Below are 14,377 nucleotides of genomic sequence, written 5' to 3'. Positions count from 1 at the left end.
TCAAGACGAAAACGTGTGCCAACACCTATGCATAGATTCCCAAGGTTACGGAACCCGCAAGTTGATCACCAAAACATACATCAAGTGGATCACGTGAATATCCCATTGTCACCACAGATAAGCACATGCAAGACATACGTCAAGTGTTCTCAAATATTTAAAGACTCAATCCGATAAGATAATTTCAAACGGAAAACTCGATCCATTACAAGAGAGTAGAGGGGGAGAAACATCATAAGATCCAACTATAATAGCAAAGCTCGCGATACATCAAGATCGTACCACCTCAAGAACACGAGAGAGAGAGAGAGATCAAACACATAGCTACTGGTACATACCTTCAGCCCCTCCCTCCTCGTCATGGAGAGCGCCGGGATGATGAAGATGGCCACCGGTGAGGGATCCCCCCTCCGGCAGGGTGCCGGAACAGGGTTCCGATTGGTTTTTGGTGGCTACGGAGGCTTGCGGCGGCGGAACTCCCGATCTTTCTGTTCCCCGAAGTTTTTAGGGTATATGGACATATATAGGCGAAAGAAGTCGGTCAGGGAAGCCACGAGGGGCCCACGAGGGTGGAGGGCATGCCCAGGGGGGTGGGCGCGCCCCCTGCCTCGTGCCTTCCTCGTTGCTTCCCTTACGTACACTCCAAGTCTTCTGGATTGCTTCCGTTCCAAAAATAACTCTCCCGAAGGTTTCATTCCGTTTGGACTCCGTTTGATACCCCTTTTCTGCGAAACACTGAAACAAGGAGAAAAACAGAAACTGGCGCTGGGCTCTGGGTTAATAAGTTAGTCCCAAAATAATATAAAAGTGCATAGTAAAGCCCATTAAACATCCAAGATGGATAATATAATAGCATGAATACTTCATAAATTATAGATACGTTGGAGTCGTATCAGCCGCGTGCGGACGAGTTACAGACGTATCGGAGCGCCGCGGCGAGGATGCGTGGGGTGGGCGTGACACAACGATGAGCGCGAGGAGATGGAGCGAGCGGCGCTGGAGGGAGCTTAACGACGATAGCGGACGATGCTAGGGGAGCTTGAAGGGGCTGGCCCGGCACGAGCGGCGCGCCCGGGCGACGGGCGCCTCCCGAAGAAGAAAACGAAGGTGGAGACAGCGCTGCAGCCGATGCTGATGGCGCGGACGCACCGACCCGCACGGCCGTCCGAGGGGCTCGTCAATGTCAAACCCCGAGCCTCCGGGCAGACGGCGGCGACGCCCCAGCGGTGATGAAGAGGGTCCCGCGCGGACCGCGGTTCCAGCGGCAGCTCGCCCCACGGTGGGCGTCAACTGTCGTAGTATTCTCGTGTCAGTCACCAGGGGGTACCGCGAGACGACAGATGCCACGGGGTGGCTTGAGGTGAGGGCAAGACTACCGTGGAATATCCGAGACGGGTATTGCGCAATAGCACGCGGTGGTTTACCCAGGTTCGGGGCACTCCGGAGAGATAATACCCTTACTTCTGCATATCTGTATATATGTGGTATATCTGGTACAGAGTTGCTTCTAGAGCTGTATTGGACCGAGAACAGTAGCAGAGTGCTCACTGTTCCTATATATCTCATATGTGTGTATGAGCTAGCTAGCACGTGGGCATGAGAGAGCTCCACGGTGAGTGTGTGTGGCATGGTGTGCTCCCAGGGAGCCATTGTGGCCGGCCCCTTGGATGGATGGATATGTGCTAGTATATATAGTGTCGGTAGTTTACACCCAAAGCTAGGTGAGTGGGCATAGTGGGTGGTGGCCCACCCACCAACTACACTATTGGAGATGTCATGCAAGGTGACGCGTGATGCAGGCTATAGTGCGCCACTATTGCTCACCAGTGCACGGGTACAGCCATCTTGTCCATGTCGCATCTGATGAGACGTTGTTGACTTCGCGTAGCAGGCCGGCTGGAGTAGCCTGATGGGGAGCAGGTTGGAGCAGCCGGGCGGGGGGCCATCTGGAGCGGCCGGAGCAGTCGTACTGAGGGGCGTTGGCCGCCCCGATGTCTTGAAGCATTGTTTCGCCGTCTTTGGGGTACCCGTGGGTCATTACCATGACACACATTATACATATGAGACATGGTTTAGATTATGAGGATCTAGCTAAATGTACTATGATTTGAAATCAACATAAAGTAGATTGAAAATTTTGATTTCGAGTTCATATAGTACACATAGTTCATATCTAACTCGACAGTAATCATGTGGTGTGTTGTGAAGATAATATACGTACGATGGTTTAACTTGACAACAATGTGATTGCATATCTTATTAAATTAGAGAAACGAATACAAATGGTTTAACTTGACAACAATCATGATTGAAGATCTTATTCAAATAGAGAAACAAATTCAAATTTAGTTCATACTGAAGCGGTAGTATATACGTTTGGAATGCACTAAAATGTTCATTTGAGTAGCAGGTTACATGCATTATACATGTAGCGGAATATTTTAATCGAACATAACATGGAATCAAAGTTTTGAATGGCATTTGTAGTAACTCATACAGTAAAACGGGACTAGACTCTCTTGTGTGGTGCGAATTGATTTCTTTGTGGTTTTTTTGTCGAGGAAAGTGCGAATTGATTTGGTACAGTACACGATAGGCTTGTCCAGAAATATCAACCCGCGCCTTGTTATCCTGAAATTTTAAGATATCTCTTTGTCTCGTTGTGCTCCTAAAATTCCCTTCATCTCAACCCGCGCCTTGCTATCCCAAAATTACAACGCGCATGAAAACTCCCACCTCCTGCGAAATTCCGACACGCGAAATTCCATGATACCCCTGAACTGAAAGAACCACCTAGTTCAAATCAGTGGGGCTACTTTCGTAACTTACCCCACATTTCGGAAAAGCGCGTCCCTAAGCCATGGCTCCCCCTCCCATCCCATCCGCCCCCCATTCGTACATCGAGGCCGCGAAAACCCACGAAGCCCCACACCCTCCTCCTTCTGCCACTCCAGCCGGAGCCTCTTCCCCGACGACATCGTCCACCGCAATAGCTCGACGTCCCTCATCCATCGCACCGGATGAGGATCCGTCATCGATCTCGTCGTCCCGCTGGTTCAGCTACCCCGTCCTCCACATCCAAGGAGCTACACTGATGTTCGCCTCGTCTTTTGTGCCATCTCCATTCCCACACCACCGTCTTCACCTGCACCACCGGAAGAGCAGCACCATCACCGATTGCTCAGATGAAGCTGAGGCATAATCGGCGCCACCAAAGAGGTTCTATAGTAATCGCTGCATTTTCTTCTTGATTCCATCTCACGATGCTTCCGGTGCTCGGTCCCGAGCCACCATCGTGCGGCTCCATCTATGGCGACGTCTCTGGCCACTTCGTCATGGCGTCACTCCCTTGGCGGCGATTCCACATCAGTAGGAGCTGCTGCTGCTGCTCCAACTCTCCCTGACCCTGTTGTTGCTGCTTCGGCTCTCGCTCGCGTTGCTGCTCTGCTCGTGCTCTCGGTCCACTGCCTGGTCTGCCCTAGCTCTTGCTCTTGCTCTTGCCTGCGCTGCTGGTCTACACTTGCTCGCGCTGCTACTGCACGAGCAGCAGCTCCGGCTCTTGCTCGAGCTCCTGCTGCTGCTACCCGATGTGCTGCTACATGACCAGCTGCCCCGACTCTCGCACGCGCTGCTGCTCTGCCTTGGCTGCTCTCTAGTAGTACGTTCCCTGCTGAAGCGATTATCGATTTAGATCACTGCTAATCTGCCACTAGTGCTCGAGCTGAAGGAAATATGCCCTAGAGGCAATAATAAAGTTATTATTTATTTCCTTATTTCATGATAAATGTTTATTATTCATGCTAGAATTGTATTAATCGGAAACATAATACATGTGTGAATACATAGACAAAACAAAGTGTCACTAGTATGCCTCTACTTGACTAGCTCGTTGATCAAAGATGGTTAAGTTTCCTAGCCATAGACATGAGTTGTCATTTGATAAACGGGATCACATCATTAGGAGAATGATGTGATTGACTTGACCCATTCCGTTAGCTTAGCACTTGATCGTTTACTATGTTGCTATTGCTTTCTTCATGACTTATACATGTTCCTATGACTATGAGATTATGCAACTCCCGTTTACCGGAGGATCACTTTGTGTGCTACCAAACGTCACAACATAAATGGGTGATTATAAAGGTGCTCTACAGGTGTCTCCGAAGGTACTTGTTGAGTTGGCGCATATCGAGATTAGGATTTGTCACTCCGATTGTCGGAGAGGTATCTCTGGGCCCACTCGGTAATACACGTCACGATAAGCCTTGCAAGCATTGTAACTAATGAGTTAGTTGCGGAATCATGTATTACGGAACGAGTAAAGAGACTTGCCAGTAACGAGATTGAACTAGGTATTGTGATACCGACGATCAAATCTCGGGCAAGTAACATACCGATGACAAAGGGAACAATGTATGTTTTTATGCGATTTGACCGACAAAGATCTTTGTAGAATATGTGGGAGCCAATATGAGCATCCAGGTTCCGCTATTGGTTATTGACCGGAGACGTGTCTCGGTCATGTCTACATAGTTCTCGAACCCGTAGGGTCCGCACGCTTAAAGTTCGGTGACGATCGATATTATGAGTTTATGTGATTTGATGTACCGAAGGTAGTTCGGAGTCCCGGATGAGATCGGGGACATGACGAGGAGTCTCGAAATGGTCGAGACGTAAAGATCGATAGATTGGACGACTATATTCAGACATCGGAAAGGTTCCGAGTGATTCGAGTATTTTTCGGGGTACCGGGGAGTTACGGGAATACGAGGAAGAAGTAATGGGCCTCTGTAACGCCCCAGACACACCCGCCGGTGGTCGTTACTCCTGGTGGGATCTAGACTGGCCCCATAGATTAATACTAGTCTTTTCTGCGCACTTTATCCTCACTCGTGTGCACCCGGGAGCAACCTCCCGGTCGGTCACCCATCCTGAAACTACTCCAAGCTGAGCACGCTTAACTTGGAGTTCTTTCCGAATGGGCTCCCGGAAAAGAAGGAATTCCTTATTGATATGAATAGTCTATCATCCCTAATAAGCCAGGATATCACAGCCTCATGGGCCAAGTGGTGCAAGAGAGGAGGCAGGGCGTGCGTCCCCCTAGCCCAAACGGAATTGGACTAGGGGGCCGGCCCCCCTTTCCTCCTTTTCCTCCCTCTCCTTCCTTCTCCCTCTCCTCCTTCCTTTCCTCCTCCTAGTAGGAGTAGGAAAGGGGAGTCCTACTCCTACTAGTAGGAGGACTCCTCCTCCTGGCGTGCCCTACAGGGGCCGGCCGGCCTCCCCCCTTGCTCCTTTATATACGGGGGCAGGGGGCACCTCTAGACACGCAAGTTGATGTGTTGATCTCTCCCAACCGTGTGCGGTGCCCCCCTCCACCATAATCCACCTCGATAACATCGTAGCAGTGCTTAGGCGAAGCCCTGCGTCCGTAGCATCATCATCACCGTCATCACGCCGTCATGCTGACGAAACTCTCCGGCGAAGCTTTGCTGGATCGGAGCTCGCGGGACGTCATCGAGTTGAACGTCTGCTGAACTCGGAAGTGCCGTGCGTTCTGTACTTGGATCAGTCGGATCATGAAGACGTACGACTACATCAACCGTGTTGTGCTAACGATTCCGCTTTCGGTCTACGAGGGTACGTGGACACACTCTCCCCTCTCGTTGCTATGCATCACCATGATCCTGCGTGTGCTTAGGATTTTTTTTTTAAATTACTAAGTTCCCCAACACAAGCGGCCAAAACTATTAGTGCACTGCTTTTCTGCTACTAGTGTGTTCAGTTTCAACAGTAAAATTCAGTTTCGACAACAAAATTCAGTTTCGATAGTAAATTTCAGTTTCAGCAGTTAAATCCAGTTTCGACTGTTAAGTTCAGAGATGAGTGGCTGGTGTATTTTACATCTAGCACTTTGTGGTTATGTATTTTACATCATCTATTGGAAATGCTATTAGAATTCCGCTCAGTTAACGTTGTCTCTCTTGTCCTGCTTCAGCCTCGCCGTCGTACAACTCACTGGAGCTGCTCCAACGATAAAACCCTCCATCGCAGCGGAGTAGTATCCTCGGCTCCATCTCCAGACGCCTAAGATCTTCTTCCCCTCCTCCGATAGCCACATCAGCCGGAGCATCCTCACTGACCAACCCAATGATGCTGAGATCAACATGGCTTCACCAAAGAGGTTGTACACTTGTTGCATCGCTTTTTTACTCTACATGTTATAATATATACCGTCCTCTGAGCACACGTAGTAATGTGAAATATGATTAGTTTCTCCTACTATATGACAAGCAGTGAGGTACCAGGCAACTTAGCTATCCGTGATGGACTCTCTCGAAAGCCATCATTATTTATTTGTCCGCGTTTGAGCTGTGCATTTCTAGATGGGCCTGGGAGTTGAGCTAGTAGGGCAGTGGCCTGGGTCCAAAGTAGTAGAAGTAGCACAAAAACATTTTTTGAGTGTAGACTTTTCCCTATTCAAGCCTGCCTACTAGAATCGCCAGTGCTTGAAAGGAAAAGTGAAGGAAAAACATATGAATTGGAAGTTTCCTATGGTACTACTATTCATGCATTTGGTTCAAAGGAATGGAGCAAAGGAAAACTGTAGGATTTGTTCCTTTAGTGTCTCCTTGAAAGAAAAACCGTAGGAATTTTAATATCCACTTGGCCTCCTTTTCAAATTCCTATTCATGAAGTACAAGACTAAGAGATAGTAGCATAATAGCATTATAACTGTACATTTTCTTGTGGTTTGACTTAATTTCACCATGCTTCTTTGCATTCCTGTGATCTTCCAATTATTGTGAACCAAACACCCAGATTGACAGAAATCCTGTGTTTTTAAATTCTCTATTTTGCACGTGCATTCCTATCCTATTCATGTGTATTTCCTATCCCTGCATTGTTAGAATCCTCCAATTCAAACAAGCCCTTACAGAATTATTTCTGTTACAGATATGTGTCAAAGCAAACCTTGTGTGGTTTGTCCTACTCCTACTGCGTTGTGGTCCACCCCAGATCAGCTGCTCTAACGACAGAAGGGTTCACCACAGCAGGGATCCGCCCTCCAGACTGTCTTTCGCCGCCTCAGATCTTCTTCCCCGCCGCCGGCAGCCACGACAACTGCATTACCATCATCACCTGAGTAGATGACCTTGAGGACTACATGGGTCCACAAGAGAGGTCGCACTCTTCATGTCTGCTTACATTATGCATCACTTAATATAATGACATGCTACTTTATCGTCTTGTTCACCGATTAGACTCCGAGTCGGGTCCAAACTAATGCTCAAACTTAGAGTGTCTAAATGGTTGTGGGGTACATATTGGGGCATCAATCAATACATCTGTCTACTATCTGGTTAATCTCGGGTGTCTACTATGAGTTTCATGTTGGGTGGAAACAAACATTAAAGGAGCCATTATCTGTATTTTTTAACTGAAGATATTATCTGCCTGCTATCATTGGTTTTGGGTCTATCCACAGTAAGCACTCCTTACATAAACTCACTATGTTTTATTCCTACGCATGTCAGTTATTGTACACAATGGTACTAAACATGTACAGCAAAAGAGATGAGCCTTGCGTGGCAATAAAATTTCGTGCAGGCGTCGCTCCATGGTGGGCGCAAAAGCAACCCCCATTCCAAACTGTAATCAAGAGGAAGATAACTGTTCAGAGGTGGATTCAGAGGGAGCAGACCACTCCTATTTACCCCATGAGGTCTTTTCCTCTAACTTGGCATGTTGATGTTGGTCATATCATGCATATGGTGCCTTGCATTGCTTACATTATACAAAAAAATATGTCATCTGCTTAGTTTATACAACATTGTGTGAATGCCATCTGTTTAGTTTCTATATCATATATGTGAATCATGCAATGCCATCTTTTTTAGCCAGGCATCATATATGTGAATGTTGCAATGCCATCCTGGTTAGCCAGTCAACTTATATGTGAATTATATCATGCCATCCTTTTTTATTACGTATTAAATTTGTCAACAATGTTAGTACATTCAATTACTCTTCCTGTGCATCAGCCATTCCACACGGTCATGGAAATATCTGGAGTGAAAACAAGGTCTTCCGAGCAGACAATGCTATCTGACAAAGCGCATGTCTTGCTGGTTACGGATAGCTCCTTAGAGGAGGATTCAGAGACAGATGACCATTCCTATCCCCCCCGAGGTGCATGCTCTAACTTGGCAGGGTTATATTGCTCATATCATGCATATGGTGTCTTGCATTGCTATGTCATTTGCTTAGTTTAGACATGCTTTGTGTGAATGCTACCTGTTTAGTGTCTAATTACCATATATGTGAATTATGCAATGCCATTTTGTTGCAAGACATTATATATGTGAATTATGTAATGTTATCTTGTTGCAAGGCATTATATATGTGAATTATGCAATGCCATGCCGTTTAGCCAATCATCATATATGTGAATTATATCATGCTATCCTTTTTTGTATTATGTATTCCATTTGTCGACAACATTTGTATATTCAACTACTCTTCCCGTGCATCAGCCATTTGAAGCGGTGATGGAAGTATCTGGAGTGAAAAGAAGGTCTTCAGAGTAGACAATGCTACCTGTTGAAGCAGACATCTTGCTGGTTACAGATAGCTTCTCAGAGGAGGATTCAGAGATAGATGATCAGTCCTATTTCCCTCCTGAGATGTATGCTCAAACTTGGCAGGGTTATATTACTCATATCATGCATATGTTGTCTTGCAATGCTTAGTTTTTACATCATATACACAATATTAAATGCCATCTGCTTAGTTGACACATCATATATGCAATTGCCCTCTGCTCACTTTCTTAGTATATAAATCATATTTTGAATTATATCATGCCATGATGTTTGCATAGACAACATGTATCTGGATTATGGCATGCCAACCCATTTTCTAAAGACATAATATAGTTATATCATCTCATCCTGTTTACATAGTCATCATATTTTGAATTATGTCATTCTATCCGTAAATTATATCATGCCATCATGTTTCCATAGGCGGCATGTATGTAAATTATGGCATTCCAACCTATCTAATAAACACATCATATAGTTATGTCATGTCATCCTATTTACATAGTCATCATATTTTGAATTATGTCTTTCTATCCTGTTTAGTTAGCCATCATATATGTGAAATTGTGTCATGCTATCCTGTTTAGTTAGCCATCATAGATGTGAAATTGTGTCATGCAATCCTGTTTGGTTAGACAACATAAATGTGAATTATTTCATGCCCTCTTTTATTCCCCACTATCCATTGCACCTGTCTATCATACAATGTCTGCACATTCAATTACTTTTCTTGTTTATCTGCCATTTGAGTTGGAGGGGGTGTTGGCAGTATCTAAGGGAGTAACAACACGTTCTTCAGAATAGATAGTGCTACCAATCGATGCAGATAGTACCACGGTTGTACTTTCGCAAGAACCAGCCCCACCACACATAACCCACACCCTCGCAGATTGTGCCCCTACCCAGTTGGACAGAGACGAACCAGCTACACCCCTTCTAACCCCAACCCCAGCAAATAGTAACCCAGTTCCAGTTGACACAACACCGTCTCCATGACACAGCACCCAAACACGAGCAGTTAGTAAGGCAACTGCAGTGCCCAAAGCACGAGGACCACCACTCCGAACCCCAACTCAAAGCTTAAAACAGAAGAAGAATTGTTCTCAGGTCAGTTTCTGTAGCTATGGTTCATACTCCTTTGCTCTTCCATCACTGTATTTACTCATACCAACTAATTTCAAATTTGAAGGATGGAATTGAAACTCCAATGGCACAACAGGTATGTTTTAAACCTTTTTCTTTAACTGGTTTGCTATTGTAATTTGCTCTATGTTGATTTCAGTTTCAATTGAATAAACAGTTATGTTCTCATGCCATGCACATTACAACTGTTGTTTGAAGGAAATATGCCCTAGAGGCAATAATAAAGTTATTATTTATTTCCTTATTTCATGATAAATGTTTATTATTCATGCTAGAATTGTATTAACCGGAAACTTGATACATGTGTGAATACATAGACAAACATAGTGTCACTAGTATGCCTCTACTTGACTAGCTCGTTAATCAAAGATGGTTGAGTTTCCTAGCCATAGACATGAATTGTCATTTGATTAACGGGATCACATCATTAGGAGAATGATGTGATTGACTTGACCCATTCTGTTAGCTTAGCACTCAATCGTTTAGTATGTTGCTATTGCTTTCTTCATGACTTATACATGCCGTCGTGCTGACGGAACTCTCCCTCAAAGCTCGGCTGGATCGGAGTTCAAGGGACATCATCGAGTTGAACGTGTGCTGAACTCGGAGGTGCCGTGTGTTCGGTACTTGATCGGTCGGATCATGAAGACGTACGACTACATCAACCGCGTTGTGCTAACGCTTCCGCTTTCGGTCTACGAGGGTACATGGACACACTCTCCCCTCTCGTTGCTATGCATCACCATGATCTTGCGTGTGCATAGGAATTTTTTTGAAATTACTACGTTCCCCAACAGTGGCATCCGAGCCTGGTTTTATGCGTTGATGTTATATGCACGAGTAGAACACAAGTGACTTGTGGGCGATATAAGTCATACTGCTTACCAGCATGTCATATACTTTGGTTCGGCGGTATTGTTGGATGAAGCGGCCCGGACCGACATTACGCGTACGCTTACGCAAGACTGGTTCTACCGACGTGCTTTGCACACAGGTGGCTGACGGGTGTCAGTTTCTCCAACTTTAGTTGAACCGAGTGTGGCTACGCCCGGTCCTTGCGAAGGTTAAAACAGCACCAACTTGACAAACTATCGTTGTGGTTTTGATGCGTAGGTAAGAACGGTTCTTGCTCAGCCCGTAGCAGCCACGTAAAACTTGCAACAACAAAGTAGAGGACGTCTAACTTGTTTTTGCAGGGCATGTTGTGATGTGATATGGTCAAGACGTGATGAGATATAAGTTGTTGTATAAGATGATCATGTTTTGTTGAAGTTATCGGCAACTGGCAGAAGCCTTATGGTTGTCTCTTTATTGCATAAGATGCAAGCGCCAAATAATTGCTTTACTTTATCGCTATGCGATAGCAATAGTTGCAAGAGCAATAGTTGGCGAGACGACCATGTGACGACACATTGATATAGATCAAGATGATGGAGATCATGGTGTCATGCCGGTGACGATGGAAATCATGACGATGCTTTGAAGATGGAGATCAACGGCACAAGATGATGATGGCCATATCATGTCACATACTTTGATTGCATGTGATGTTTATCTTTTATACATCTTATTTTTCTTAGTTTGACGGTAGCATTATAAGATGATCTCTCACTAAATTATCAAGGTATAAGTGTTCTCCCTGAGTATGCACCGTTGCGAAAGTTCTTCGTGCTGAGACACCACGTGATAGGCTCTATGTTCAAATACAACGGGTGCAAAACAGTTGCACACGCGGAATACTTAGGTTAAGCTTGACGAGCCTAGCATATAACAGATATGGCCTCGGAACACTGAGACCGAAAGGTCAAGCGTGAATCATATAGTAGATATGATCAACATAGTGATGTTCACCATTGAAACTACTCCATCTCACGTGATGATCGGACATGGTTTAGTTGATATGGATCACGTGCTCACTTAGAAGATTAGAGGGATGTCTATCTAAGTGGGAGTTCTTAAGTAATATGATTAATTAAACTTTAATTTTCACAAACTTAGTCCTGGTAGTATTAGCATATCTATGTTGTAGATCAATAGCTCGCGTTTAGCTCCCCTGTTTTATTTTGATATGTTCCTAGAGAAAACTGAGTTGAAAGATGTTAGTAGCAATGATGAGGATTGGATCCGTGATCTGAGGATTATCCTCATTGCTGCACAGAAGAATTATGTCATTGATGCACCGCTAGGTGACAGACCTATTGCAGGAGCAGATGCTGACGTTATGAATGTTTGGCTAGCTCAATATGATGACTACTTGATAGTTTAGTGCACCATGCTTAACGGCTTAGAATCGGGATTTCAAAGACGTTTTGAACGTCATGGACCATATGAGATGTTCCAGGAGTTGAAGTTAATATTTCAAGCAAATACCCGAGTTGAGAGATATGAAGTCTCCAACAAGTTCTATAGCTAAAAGATGGAGGAGAATAGCTCAAGCAGTGAGCATGTGCTCAGATTGTCCGGGTACTACAATCGCTTGAATCAAGTGGGAGTTAATCTTCCAGATAAGATAGTGATTGACAAAATTCTCTAGTCACCATCACCAAGTTAGTAGAACTTCATGATGAACTATAATATGCAAGGGATAACAGAAACAATTCCCAAGCTCTTCGTGATGCTGAAATCGACGAACGTGGAAATCAAGAAAAACATCAAGTGTTGATGGTTGACGAGACCACTAGTTTCAAGAAAAGGGCAAAGGGAAGAAGGGGAACATCAAGAAGAACGGCAAGCAAGTTGCTGCTCAAGTGAAGAAGTCCAAGTATGGTCCTAAGCCTGAGACTAAGTGCTTCTACTGCAAAGGGACTGGTCACTGGAAGCGGAACTGCCCCAAGTATTTGGCGGATAAGAAGGATGGCAAAGTGAACAAAGGTATATTTGATATACAGATTATTGATGTGTATTTTACTAGTGTTCGTAGCAACCCCTCGGTATTTGATATTGGTTCAGTTACTAAGAGTAGTAACTCGAAATAGGAGTTGCGGAATGAACAAAGACTAGTTAAGGGTGAAGTGACGATGTGTGTTGGAAGTGGTTCAAAGATTGATATGATCATCATCGCACGTTCCCTACACTTTCCGGATTAGTGTTGAACCTAAATAAGTGTTATTTGGTGTTTGTGTTGAGCATGAATATGATTTGATCATGTTTATTGCAATACGGTTATTCATTTAAGTTAGAGAATAATTTTTGTTCTATTTACATGAATAAAACCTTCTATGGTCATACACCCAAGGAAAATGGTTTGTTGGATCTCGATCGTAGTGATACACATATTCATAATATTGAAGCCAAAAGATGCAAAGTTAATAATGATAGTGCAACTTATTTGCGGCACTGCCGTTTAGGTCAAATTGGTGTAAAGCGCATGAAGAAACTCCATGCTGATGGGATTTTGGAATCACTTGATTATGAATCACTTGATGCTTGCGAACCATGCCTCTTGGGCAAGATGACTAAAATGCCGTTCTCCGGAACAATGAAGCAAGCAACAGATTTGTTTGAAATCATACATACTGATGTATGTGGTCCGATGAATATTGAGGCTCATAGCGGGTATCATTATTTTCTGACCTTCATAGATGATTTGAGCGGATATGGGTATATCTACTTAGTGAAACAGAAGTCTGAAACATTTGAAAAGTTCATATAATTTCAGAGTGAAGTGGAAAATCATCGTAACAAGAAAATAAAGTTTCTACGATCTGATCGTGGAGAAGAGTATTTGAGTTATGAGTTTGGTCTTCAGTTAAAACAATGTGAAATAGTTTCACTTCTCACGCCACCTGGAACACCACAGTGTAATGGTGTGTCCGAACATCGTAACCGTACTTTATTAGATATGGTGCAATCTATGATGTCTCTTACCGATTTACCACTATCGTTTTGGGGTTATGCATTAAAGACAGTTGCATTCACGATTAATAGGGCACCATCTAAATCCGTTGAGATGACACCATATGAACTGTGGTTTGGCAAGAAACCAAAGTTGTCGTTTCTTAAAGTTTGGGGTTGCGATGCTTATGTGAAAAAGTTTCATCCTGATAAGCTCAAACCCAAATTGGAGAAATGTGTCTTCATAGGATACCCAAAGGAGACAGTTGGGTACACCTTCTATCACAGATCCGAAGGCAAGACATTCGTTGCTAAGAATGGATCCTTTCTAGAGAAGGAGTTTCTCTCGAAAGAAGTGAGTGGGAGGAAAGTAGAACTTGATGAGGTAACTGTACCTGCTCCCTTATTGGAAAGTAGTTCATCACAGAAATCTGTTCCTGTGACTCCTACACCAATTAGTGAGGAAGCTAATGATGATGATCATGTAACTTCAGATCAAGTTACTACCGAACCTCGTAGGTCAACCAGAATGAAATCCGCACCAGAGTGGTACGGTAATCCTGTGTTGGAGGTTATGTTACTAGACCATGACGAACCTACGAACTATGAAGAAGCGATGGTGAGCCCAGATTCCGCAAAATGGCTTGAGGCCATGAAATCTGAGATGGGATCCATGTATGAGAACAAAGTATGGAGTTTGATTGGCTTTCCCAAATGATCGGCGAGCCATTGAGATTAAATGGATCTTCAAGAGGAAGACGGACGCTGATAGTAGTGTTACTATCTACAAAGCTAGA

Source organism: Triticum aestivum, chromosome 7D (genome assembly GCF_018294505.1).
Source record: "Triticum aestivum cultivar Chinese Spring chromosome 7D, IWGSC CS RefSeq v2.1, whole genome shotgun sequence".
Taxonomy (NCBI): domain Eukaryota; kingdom Viridiplantae; phylum Streptophyta; class Magnoliopsida; order Poales; family Poaceae; genus Triticum; species Triticum aestivum.
Note: the sequence above shows the minus strand (reverse complement) of the source record.